Source organism: Juglans regia, chromosome 5 (genome assembly GCF_001411555.2).
Source record: "Juglans regia cultivar Chandler chromosome 5, Walnut 2.0, whole genome shotgun sequence".
NCBI lineage: Eukaryota > Viridiplantae > Streptophyta > Magnoliopsida > Fagales > Juglandaceae > Juglans > Juglans regia.
Window position 1 is genome coordinate 6609593 of NC_049905.1, and position 12204 is coordinate 6621796.

General features: G+C 35.9%; 1 long non-coding RNA gene across 1 annotated transcript; it reads left to right on the plus strand.

Moving 5' to 3' along the window:
• The first annotated feature begins 4202 nt into the window (after positions 1 to 4202).
• Positions 4203 to 4789, plus strand: LOC118348405. Its single transcript, XR_004801513.1, has 2 exons — positions 4203 to 4339; positions 4442 to 4789. It is a non-coding gene; the product is annotated as an uncharacterized LOC118348405 (long non-coding RNA).
• Positions 4790 to 12204: the final 7415 nt, after the last annotated feature.

Genomic DNA, 12204 nt, shown 5'->3' on the forward strand with positions numbered 1-12204 from the left:
ATCGGAGTGATATTTAATTTTATAAACGTATTTACAATCAATTGAGACTTTGCCGGGAGGAAAATCTGTAAGAATCCAAGTGTTATTGGCTTCTAAGGCAGCCAATTCAGTGTCCATGGCCTGACACCATCCCGGGTGACTAAGGGCTTGTCTATAGGTTTGTGGCTCAAAATGTGTAGAGATAGAAGTGGAAAAAGCTTGATAAGAGGGTGAAAAAGCATGATAAGATAAAGTATTTTCAAGAGGAAAAGACTTACCTGATGGAGGTCCAAGCTTCGTGGTCAACAATTGATTGGAAGGAATGAGAGTAGCCTGTTGACAATGAAAATCCTGCAGAAATTTGGGTGCACTCCTATGTCGGGTTGATCTACGAGGAAGGGGTGGGAGTGAAGGAAGGGGAGGAGGAGATGAAAGGGAGATAGAGGGAGAAGTTGGTAGGATAGATGGAGAAGAAACTGGTGGGGAACTATCAGAATGTTGTGTGTCAGAAATGAAAAACTGATCAGCATTGGTGGGATGGGGGGTTGGAGTGTTTGAAGTGAGGTTTTGGGAAAGAAAATTGAAAGGAGTAGGTGTGGTGAGAGGGATGGTGGATGGAGGAGAGGTGTCATGCTCGGAAGACATGGTAGTGAATGGAAAAACTCCTTCATGAAACACAACATCCCGAGAATAGAAAAACTGGTTGGTTTGTATGTCTAACAGCTTGTATCCTTTCACTCCAAATGGATAACCGAGGAACACACATCTCCTACCTCTTGGATCAAATTTCTTTCGGCCATGAGATAAAGTGCAAGCAAAACTAAGGCAACCAAAGACTCTCATGTGATGATAAGTGGGGGGTTTGTTGAAAATGGTTTCAAAGGGGGTTTTATTGTGAAGTAATGGTGTGGGGGTCCTGTTTATGATGTATACTGCAGTTAGGATACAATCATTCCAGTATTTGATAGGAACATTAGATTGAAATTTTAGTGCACGAGCTACATTCATGATATGTTGATGTTTACGCTCAACTATCCCATTTTGTTGGGGTGTTTCAACACAACTTGTGTGGTGAATAATGCCCTTGGATTTGAAGAAATCTGTCATAGAGAATTCCTTGCCATTATCACTTCGAAGCACTTTGATTCTTTTGTCAAATTGTGTTTCAATTAAGGAGAAAAAACTCTCAATACATTGTCTTACTTCAGACTTTGTTTTGAGCATGTAGACCCATGTGGTTCTTGAGAAATCATCAACAAGAGTTAGGAAAAAACGAGAACCATCAATTGCAACAGTGGGGTGAGGGCCCCATATGTCACAGTGAACAATATCAAAAGCATGAAGAGATTTAGTGTTGGAAGTTGGAAAGGGAAGACGATGTTGCTTGGCCAAAGGGCAAACACAACAAGGTGATTGATTAATAATATTCATGGTCTGCCGTACAAGGGGATCAGTGATTAAAAGGAGTCTAGAAAATGAAATGTGACCAAGCCTATAATGCCACAAATCAGGATTGGAATCCGTGCAAGTAACAGAAGCACTAAGAGGCTGGTCTTGATGAGAAAAAGCTGGAAAAATATCAACCAAAGCTGAGGGTGACACATCAAATCGCAGCAGATGATATAAGCCTCCTCTCACTTCACCCATCCCAATCGTTGTCCATGAAGCTAAGTCCTGTATGAAACATGAATGAGAAAAGAAAAGAAGACAGCAAGCCGAGTTAAGAGCAAGCTTTTTGGTAGAAATTAAATTGAATTGAAAGGAGGGAACACAAAGCACATTTTGAAGGACTAGAGTTGGTGAGAGACGCACAACACCAGTGTGAGTAGCAGGGACAGCTGCACCATTAGGTAATTTAACCAAAGAAGAAATATTGGCAGTGATGGATGTATAAAGAGAGGGGCAACAGATCATGTGATCTGTTGCTCCAGTATCAATAATCCAAGGGGTAGTTTGTGATGAAACAGGTGTGTGTGTGTGTGTGAGTAGATAAACAAGTGACCATACCAGAAACTTTGGAGTTGTGAATAGGATTAGAAGATGTTGAGGGTGAAGCAACCGAGATGGAGGCCATAGCTGAACTGGAGTCCTTAGAATGCAGCAACGCAAGGAGTTGATTGTATTGGCTCTTGGTGAGGGCCATGGGCTCAGTAGGTTCCTTATCAAGATCTTCATTGGAACAAGGCATAGATGAAGCGACAGCAGCAGTAGAACTCTTAGTCTTTCCATGGAGTTTATGACCAGGTGGGTACCCGTGTAGTTTATAACACTTGTCAATGGAATGACCAATCATATTGCAGTGGGAACACAGAGGTGGAGTAGCATTTCCTGCCTTAAAACAATTCTCAAAGGAGTGACCCTGAATTTTACAATGAGGGCAGTAGGGGCGGACTGATTTCTGGTTTGATTTGAAGGATGAAAAAGTATTTTTAGCCAACATAGCCATAAGGTTAGGGGTGGGGGATTGGTGAAGCATGAGGTGTTGACGTTCTTGTTGTTGAATCATGGAGAAAACCCGATTAAGAGGGGGTAGGGGCTCAATAAGCATAATCTGATCTCGTGAAGAGGAATAAGGATCGTTGAGGCCCATGAAAAATTGTATAACACAGTCTCGGTCGTAGCGAGCATGAAGAATTTTCAGCTTGCCACATTCACAATCAGGTAAAGGGTCATAAACAGCTAATTCATCCCAAAGAACTTTCAAACGACCAAAATAAATGCTAATAGAATCCTGACCTTGAGATAGACAAGCAAGATCGCGTTTCAATTGGAAAATACGAGGACCATTTTGCTGAGTAAAACGGTCTTGAAGTTCAAGCCAAAGAATTCTGGAATCATCGACTAGAGCAAGACTGGATTTAACAGATGAGCTTACCGAATTTTGAAGCCAATAGACTACAAGATCGTTGCAGCGTTCCCAAGCTTCAAGGAGAGGATCTGCAACATCAGTTGGTTTTGGGAGATTACCATTGATGAAACCAAGCTTGTTCTTGGCGCGAAGGGCACGGCTGACGGCGCGAGACCAACTAACATAGTTATCGGTGGTTAAGAGGTCCGAGACCAAAGCAGCGGCTGGGTTATCACCATTGTCTATGCGAAAGGGGTTGAAAGGATCTGAAAAGTTGAGATGCCTTTCATTCGGAGTTTTGGGTGAAAAGGAAGGGTTAGGAATTTCTGTATCAGAGTTGCTGGACATGGCGTGGATTTTGGGATCGAAGGAAGCTCTGGTACCATGTAACGAAAGGAAAAACAGAGCAGGGAACCCAGAAATTGAAGAGGAAAAGGAAAGGAATAATTTTCTGTTGTTGTATCTTTGCTGTACATCAACCCGTGTATATAAGTACATAAAAGAATATTCTAACAACCTATATAAAATGAAAATACAATGTTGCCCTTGTGTATAACTCAGCATAAAACAAAATAAAGAATAACAAACTAACTAACTGCATTACTTGGCGCCTTCCCTTTGTTTAATAACAGAGATGATGGTGAGGATTGCATGGTATGCTCCAATAGGCCATCCCTTGATATTGCTAATATGTTTACTACTCTTGGTAGTATTCTCGTTATTAAACAAGTTTCATTTTCAACTACTCTTAGGGTAGGTTTGATAACCAAAATAAAACATAAAATTCTCATCTCATCTCATCTTATCATTACACATTTTTCAAATCTCCATACAAAATATAATAAATAATTCAACTTTTTAAAATCTCAATACACATTTTTCAAATCCAAAAACAATAATAATATTAAAACATAATATTTTAAACTTCAAAACAAAACATAAAATTCTCATCTCACCCTCCAAACCTGCCCTATTATCCCTATGCCAAACCTTTTAATTATACACAGTATTACCTTGTTTTCAAAACTGAGTACTTCAAAAAATTATTATGTAGGTTTCATATTTATCTATTTTTGTAAAGAAAATGATAAATTCATAACTATTTTACAACTGTTTACAAGCTTAGCGAAAATGGAGAGTAGTTTCGAAATATTAAAATTTATTTTTAATAGAGTGACATAATTTCATTGATCTTTTAAAAATAAATTGTAAAATAATTTTAGGTATATCATTACTATTTTTTAAAAAAATTCATAAGATTTATATATCTAAAACTATATATAATATTATTCGTATCAAATATGCTGATCCACACTGTGATGGGCCCAGTGACCACGCACGTTTTTAAACCCGGCCCAGTTAAAATTGTAGGGCTTGCGTATAAATAACGCTAAGCCACCGCAATCCCACTTGTAAAGCGGCCTTCGTTTTCCCCGACTGCGCAGAGTTATCTAGGGTTTTGGCAGGCGGAGGACAGGGTTTCTATCTCACTGTGTCACCATGAGAGCCAAGGTAATAATCGAACTATGTCGAAATAATTTTCATTGTCAAAATAATTTCCACTGCGCTAAATTACAACGGTGGCCGTGTATTTTTTTTTTTTTTTCCCTTCAGTGGAAGAAGAAGCGTATGAGGAGATTGAAGAGGAAGCGCCGAAAGATGAGGCAGAGATCCAAGTAGAAGCAGATCAACAGTGGGGTCATTTCTCACTCGAGTTCTTTTCCAGCTTTAGGATCTTAATGTCTGTCTTTTCTGATTTCATAGCTGTCATTTACGTCTGCTTGAGGAAACATCTCGTAACGTTCTTTTTTTCTCAAGTTATATGTCCTGACGTAGTGATTGACTCTGTTGAGCTTTTGATTTTGCATTTATGAGACGGTTATGTGATATTGACGTTGCTAATGTATTATGCTTAGGTTTGGTGGGTATTGTTTCTGTGAATGCGATTGGTTTGATTTATTAGTATTTTGACTCACTAGTTAACTGTGATGGCGTAAAAGTTAAAATACCTGCGCAAGTTTGTTTTGCCAGATTTGATCCCTAGAGTCAGAGAGAGAGACACGTTTGAGGCACCATTTCAACTGATAGATGGTACTAGCTTGTATGTTAGGTTTAGGATCAATGTGAGGTTTGATGGGCTGGCATAAATTTTCATGTTGAGCCTACAAACATTCCGAATGGCTCTCTCCTGAAGGCGTTTCTGTGCATTCTTTCCGTGTAAATCTAAGCAAGGAAAATAGAATGTCATTTGCAAGGAAAATATGATTTCCACACATTTTATTTATTCACCTATTTTTTGGGGTTAAAGACTCCCTAGGCAGCCAAGGAAGGAATGGATCTCTTAACAATTTTGAGTCGTTAGTAATAGATCCCATGTAAAATGAATGGTAATATTTTTGCAGATGTAATGTGTACCAAAAAGATAGGAAGGATTCGCTTCATCAGCTTTAAGGTTACCAATGTTTGCCACGGCATTGATCGTGTATTATCGTAGAGTTTGGTGCCCAGGTTGGCAATCAATGGAACTTATGTTGGTACTCAAGTTAGTAACCAATGGAACTTACCCTTGTCTAAAATATATACCCATATATGTAATCATTGAAAACTAACATGAATAAACTAAGGATACTTCACTTGCCAGTGGATTTATAATATACTACTAAAAAGTTTCAATATTCTAACTTGTACGGGGTGTTTAGCAACGCATGCTTTTTCACTATCCAATCAGGCTTTCTTTAATTTTTCAAATGCTTGTATAGCCTCTGCATCAAAACCACCTGCAAACTGAAGATTCTGATGGTTAGTAAGATAGATATTGAAGGGTGCCATTCATTTTTTGGAGTCTGTTGTACTTGGTGTACTCGATATGCATATCAAACTCCTTGAAGCTTAAGATTCTCTTCACATGAGCATTCATCGCCTGCAGTTTGTTATGATTGTTGGTTTTGGTAGAGGTGGAGTTATTTTCCAATATGAACTGCTGGCCGATCTGGAAACCCTAGTGTAGATTTCTGGTTAGAAATGCAGAAAAAAAATCTAGAATATCAGAATCAAAGGCATACTCTCATGTAGTTTGCATAGACAATCAGAGCAATCCCTGCAAGTCTGGATTGTGTGATATTTTTGTAGAAGTATACAATGAGTGGCTTAGTTTCATGAAGTTCAAAAGCTTTGAATACGAAATTGAATCCAGATATATTATATCTATCTTTTAATTTTTGTAACTCTTAGCTCATCTTTTCTTTTATTTACACCTATCTTGATTAAATTGTGAGAAATATCCATGACAGATGCTTCATTGAATCCTTTGAGTAGAATCATTCGAACTCCCCCCACCAAGCATTGTGCTAGTAAGTAACTTTCTGTGGCAAGACTGTTCAATTGGAAGATAGAATCATTGGGTTCTTGCTGCCCTATTGAGTTAGGAGAGTTCATCACCCCAATCTTGACCTGAAGCCCCCTTTCACCGGTTGATATGGCACGTTCCAACTTCCAAGTGATATCAAATAAACATGATTGAAAATGATTAAATTTAACATGCATATTGGCATCTCTCTCTCTCTCTCTCTCTATTCATGTTCGGGAACTCTAGGACCTAGAAAAACATGTTTAAAAGTTTTAGAAGACAGGTCTAAATCATGGGATAGACCTAACAGGGCTGGTGAAAAGTCAGGCTTCATTAGGCTTGAAGAAAGTACTAGTCCAAACATGCCCCTGAGAACTTAGCCCTTAAGCTGGATAGCAGAACCCGAGTTATTCTCAGCACATTACAATCATCAGTTAGAACTTAGTATCGATGGTCACATCCCACAGTCTCTATTGTAACACACTATTTCATCCAAAAAAATGATCAGTTTTCCACACACAAAATATAAACAAAGATCCCACATCGATTATATTGGAACATATCAGCATAGCTAGCTTGGATCAGCTGGTTTTTATTTAGATTGTTTAATTTGTCATCGAGGATTTGGTGGGCGGCTATTGGCTGCACTGACCCTGGACCCCCATTCCAGCAACTCTTTGCTGGTATCATCTTTGTGCACAATCACTTCTATGAAGCAGAAGCAGTCTCTCTTCCCTGAAGCTGTTTCATTGCTTCAATAAGCTCCTCTTCGCAATAAACCTGATGAATGGATTAAGGATGTCAGAGACTAATTAGCACACTTTTTGAATAGTGAGATGAGATGAGATAGTCTTATATGAAAGTTGAATAAAATATTATTAAAATAATATTTTTTAATATTATTATTATTTTAAGATTTGAAAAAGTTGAATTGTTTATTATATTTTTTGTCGAAATTTAAAAAGTTGTAATGAGGAGATGAGATAAAATAGTTTCTATATCTAAACATGGCCTAGGCTATACGAATGTACAAGAGATGTGAGTTTTGAGAGATTGTGGGTCATAACTATACCTCTATTTATAGAGAGGGTGATTTGCTACTGATCATTCCAGTATCACACAAAACACTTATTTTTATTTATTTTTATTTTATTCTTTTTAAATTAATTGAATTTTTCTATTTATTATTCATACATTACACATTTGGTAAGAGAAAAACTAAAAAAATTAAAAAAAGTGTGTTGTGTGGTGTGTGCAAATGATAAATAAAATTTTTCATATATTTATATATATATAACCACGTTAATTGGTTTGCACAATAACCTAACAAAATGAAGGTTTTAGTACTTCTCAATGGTGCAAACACAATTACCAGAAATCCAAGAGAAGTGGTATGATTTGGTTAGTGAGATAATCTGTGAATAGTATTAAAAGATTTTGTGAATAATAGTAAAATAGTTTGAATTAAAAAAATGTTTGGGATCTCGAAAATGGATCCTGACGATTTCTACCGATTTTCTTTTTATTTTTACTTAATGATTAAGGAAGTATTTTTTAATGACGTTGAGAATTTTTTATTTTTTTTAAATGTTTATGATGATTAAAAAATACATGAAAAAAATGAAAAGAAAAATGAAAAAATAAAATGCACCATTCGGGACATCTTTCAGGACAAATTTTTAGTGACTGTAGCACCACCTTTTGAATTAAGATGTTTATGAGGTTTTGAGAGAGGAGGGGGAAAAATTGAATAAAAATGTTATAAAATTAAAATATTATTATAGTATAATTTTTTAATATTATTTTTATTTTGAGATTTAAAAAGGTTGAATTTTTTTTTTGTATTTTGTTTGGAAGGTTGAGAAAATACTTATAATAATTAGATAATCATTAGATAAAAACTGTTTGATGGAATAACAAAATTCATGTTATGAAACGAACAATTTGAATTTGATAAAAACTTAAAACATCATATTTATTAAATTATATATGGATACAACCAAGAGATCCATAACAACTCTGGCAAATATCACACCCACTCATTTAGGGAATTGGTGAAGACGTCCACACTGCATCCGATAGAGTGAATCAAAGATAATTTGGTTTATCTGAGAAGATCAGAGCATGCAAAGACCGGAGCTAGTTTACATGTTGTTTTCATGGTGGTCGGATTATTCCGGTAGCTAGGTTTACGCCAGGTTTTGATAGCCGGCCACCCACTCAACATTTTTAAATACTGTTATAGAAAATAATTTAGATGAACCAAAACTGTATGAACATCTTAAACACTACTTACTGAGAACATATTTTTTTTTATTGGTAAATAAAAATTTATTGATAGTAAGAATACACAAAAGTCCAAATACACCAACACCTATGAATGATGTTCTAATGATCATACAAGAAATTAATGAATGGTCGTACCATTAAAATCAATTACAATCGACCATTGGAACAATATGGTATTAAAAAAGAAAGTTTTAAGTTCATCTAATAACCATTCATGATCCTTGAAACTTCACTCGTTCCTTTCCCTCCATAAACAAATCGGAACCATTTTCTAAATTGTGGCAATCTACAAAATTTTATCTGCAATGTACATACATACACACATACATACATATATATATATATATATATTTGTATAGATTAAAAGTACATTTTGTTATAATACTTCATATGGTTTTTGTTCAGAAAAAATCATTTATACGGTTCATTATAAATACGAAATTTGTCAATATAGGTTTTTTAAGTTCTTAATTAAGAACTATATAACTGCAAAAATAAAGCTATAAATTACTGAGTTTGTTATTTATGAAAATAATAAATTAGCAGAAAAACTTATTGTAACATTAATAAAAATGGAGTAATGTTACGTACAATCGTGAAGTGCATAAGTACCGCACAATCATTTTAAAAAAAAGTAAGATCTAGTATTAAAAAATTAATTTTTTTATGTAAATCTCGTATTTATTTATTTCAAAGAAATTATGCGATACTCAGTGGCGGACCTACACTGGGGCAGGGGGGCCATGGCCCCCACAAAGTTTGAAAAAAAAAAAAAGGAAAAGTCTAAAGGCAGGCATACCTCATGCCTGTACGCGGACGACATCCTACGTGGAGATCATGCACACCGTTTTATTTAATTCAAAACAGTGCGTATTTGAGATAATTAAATGTATTCTGGTTCTCCCAGGTATGTGTTCTGATAACGAACCCGAACCCTAACATTTCGAAAACCCTTGCTCGACTTCGTCCTTCTTCTTCTTCTTGTTCGGTTTCTCTGTGCGAAGAGGGGTCGTCTTGCTCGACGCGGTTTCTTCTTGCTCGAAATGGTTTCTCTGTGCGAAGCGATTTCTTCTTGCTCGAAAACCCAGATTTCTCTCGTGGTGCGAATCGATCTGTGGTTCCCAACCCAGATTTCTCTCCTCCCAGGTATGTGATTTCTCTCCTCCCAGGTATGAGCTGTTAAAATTCACTAGATAATGACTTGTGTGTTTCTGTTATTATTCACTAGAAAAATCTGGGTTATTATTCACTGACTTGTGTGTTTCTGTTATTATTCACTAGAGAATGACTTGCTCGAAAACCCAAATTCACTAGAGAATTAAATAAATCCAATTTTTCATGCATTATTATTCACTAGATAATGACTTGTGATCATTAAAATTTTCAGGGTAGTTGATTAGTTTTTGAAGGATTTTTTGTAGAATATGGAAGAGAAGCTGATTTATTTGTGGTTGGATATTAAAATCATTCCATGTCAATCAATAAGAATAAACTGGATTCTTGAGCTCAATAGGAATAAATTGGATTCTTGAGCTAAAATATCATGTCCAGTAGAGAGAAGTTCATTGGTGGATTCCCCATAAATATAGGGCTGTATGCTTAATGGATTCCCCATAAATATAATTTTTTTAAGTTACCTACATGCAAAGTTTATATCTTAATTGATAAAAAGAACGAGGATGAATAAGAACCAAAAGGGAAAAAAAGGAGATGAAATGGAACACGTGTAGTGGATAGGTTTGTATATTGGAAAAAATAACTACAAAAAGGGTATGAAATCAGTGGAAAATGGTCTAGAGGGTATGTACCTGTGCAGATGGTCTAGATGGGATTTCGTGGAAGGCAGTGGTGAAGAGAAAGTACTTTTTGAAGTATTCACAACCATCAACCATTACAAAAGTATATTTGTACAAGGGTAAGATACCAACATTTTACAACTCTGAAGAAGCAATAATGCCTAATATTTTTCAGATTTGATATGTTTTGATATGGAAGTGTTCTTAGAGCATCAATAGTTTGGTCATCATGTGTAAATAGCTTGATATGCTAGGGTGTCGAATGAATATGTTTGGATTAAAAACACCTGGTGCATATATGAATATGTTGGGAAGACATGTATAAAGGCAGACTTAGCATTAATCCCTATCAAGTCTACCATTTCCATAAAACCTCACTTGATTTTATAATGGTGAGGCAGATAGTGAATTTGTATGTTATAGTGGGCTGTTATAGATTGTTTGTTTTGGGGGGAGGGGGCTGCAGAGGATGTTATGAATAGGTTGACTAAGGTGTATGAAATCACCATGTATTTGTTGAGGCAGATTTATAAAGCCATGAGAACATTCTAGATTTACTAAGTGAACTGAATCTTATGATACTACTTGTTTTAGTGTCCTAGTACAGAAGGAAATCCTAATTAATGCCTAATATGCTTTGACTGGTATTTTTCCAGGTACTTCAACCCTTAAGAGTCAGTTTGGATGAAGAGTGCAAGTGGTGAGTTCCTGCATGAGTGCGATTCGACCTTTTCTCAGCAGCTTGAAATCATAATTTGTTGCTATGTGTCTTAGTGGGCAAATATGTATACATGTAGATAGGCGTATATATAGGGACCTTATGAATAGTACTGTGTATTTATTGGCATTCCTAGCCTCCTGTAGTACTTCCCAAACATGCAAACTCTTAATGTAATTCCATGGCCTTCATTAACTGTATATTGGATTAATGAGTAATTAAATCTATGTTTCCTCAATACTAATTTGGTATATTATGGATGAGCTGAAAATTTTAATCTTGATTTTGAGATGCAGTCAACGTTGATGGTTGATGGTTTATGGTTTGGACTACTGATTGTTTGGGCTGTTTCATTGTTGGAGGTGCTGTGCAGGTGTCGTGACAGATTTAGAATGTCGTCATCAGTTGCTTCAACGTCGTTGCTTAATCATACATCGAGTAACGTCCCAATGTGCAGCTGTGGGAATCAAGCTGTACTTAGAATATCAAATACTCGAAGAAATCCGGGCCGAGCATACTTTGGGTACTGTACAACAAAGAGGTAGGTAAACGCAATTAATAGTACTTGTGTGTTTCTGTTTTCATATTAATGTTTTATTCAAAAATTTGATTATTTATTTATAATCAGGGGTTACCGCAGTGCAAGTTTTTCAAGTGGTCAAATAGTAGTGAATATAAAGAGCAAGCCCTTGTAAAGAGAGAAGCAGAAGTATTAAGGAAAGAGGAAGAACTTAAAAAGAGAAAAACAGAATTAAGGAAAGAGGAAGAACTTAAAAAGAGAGAAGTAGAAGTATTAAGGAAAGATGAAGAACTTAAAAAGAGAGAAGTATAAGTATTAAGGAAAGATGAAGAACTTCAAAAAAGAGAAGCAGAGTTCGGGAAGAGGGAGTTGGCACTCCATAACGATCAAGCCCAGTTTCGCCGTCAAGAAGACGACATGCTGTATGCACGCAAACTATTTCTTGTACTTTGGCTAATAGCCATATTTATTTACTTGTATTTGATACTCTCACTGCGTTGACGAGTTTGTATTTGTATTTTATAAGAACTTAGCGTTTGTAAGTCAAGACTTTAAAATTATATATTTCAGACAATATTCTGATTTGTATTTGATCTTCAATCCTGAGACTTTATTTTGTCTGAACGTGCCACTACTTATTAAAAAGTATGTATATGCGTGAAAATGACTTACCAGCCTGATCATTTTGTCAGAACATTTGACAGGAAT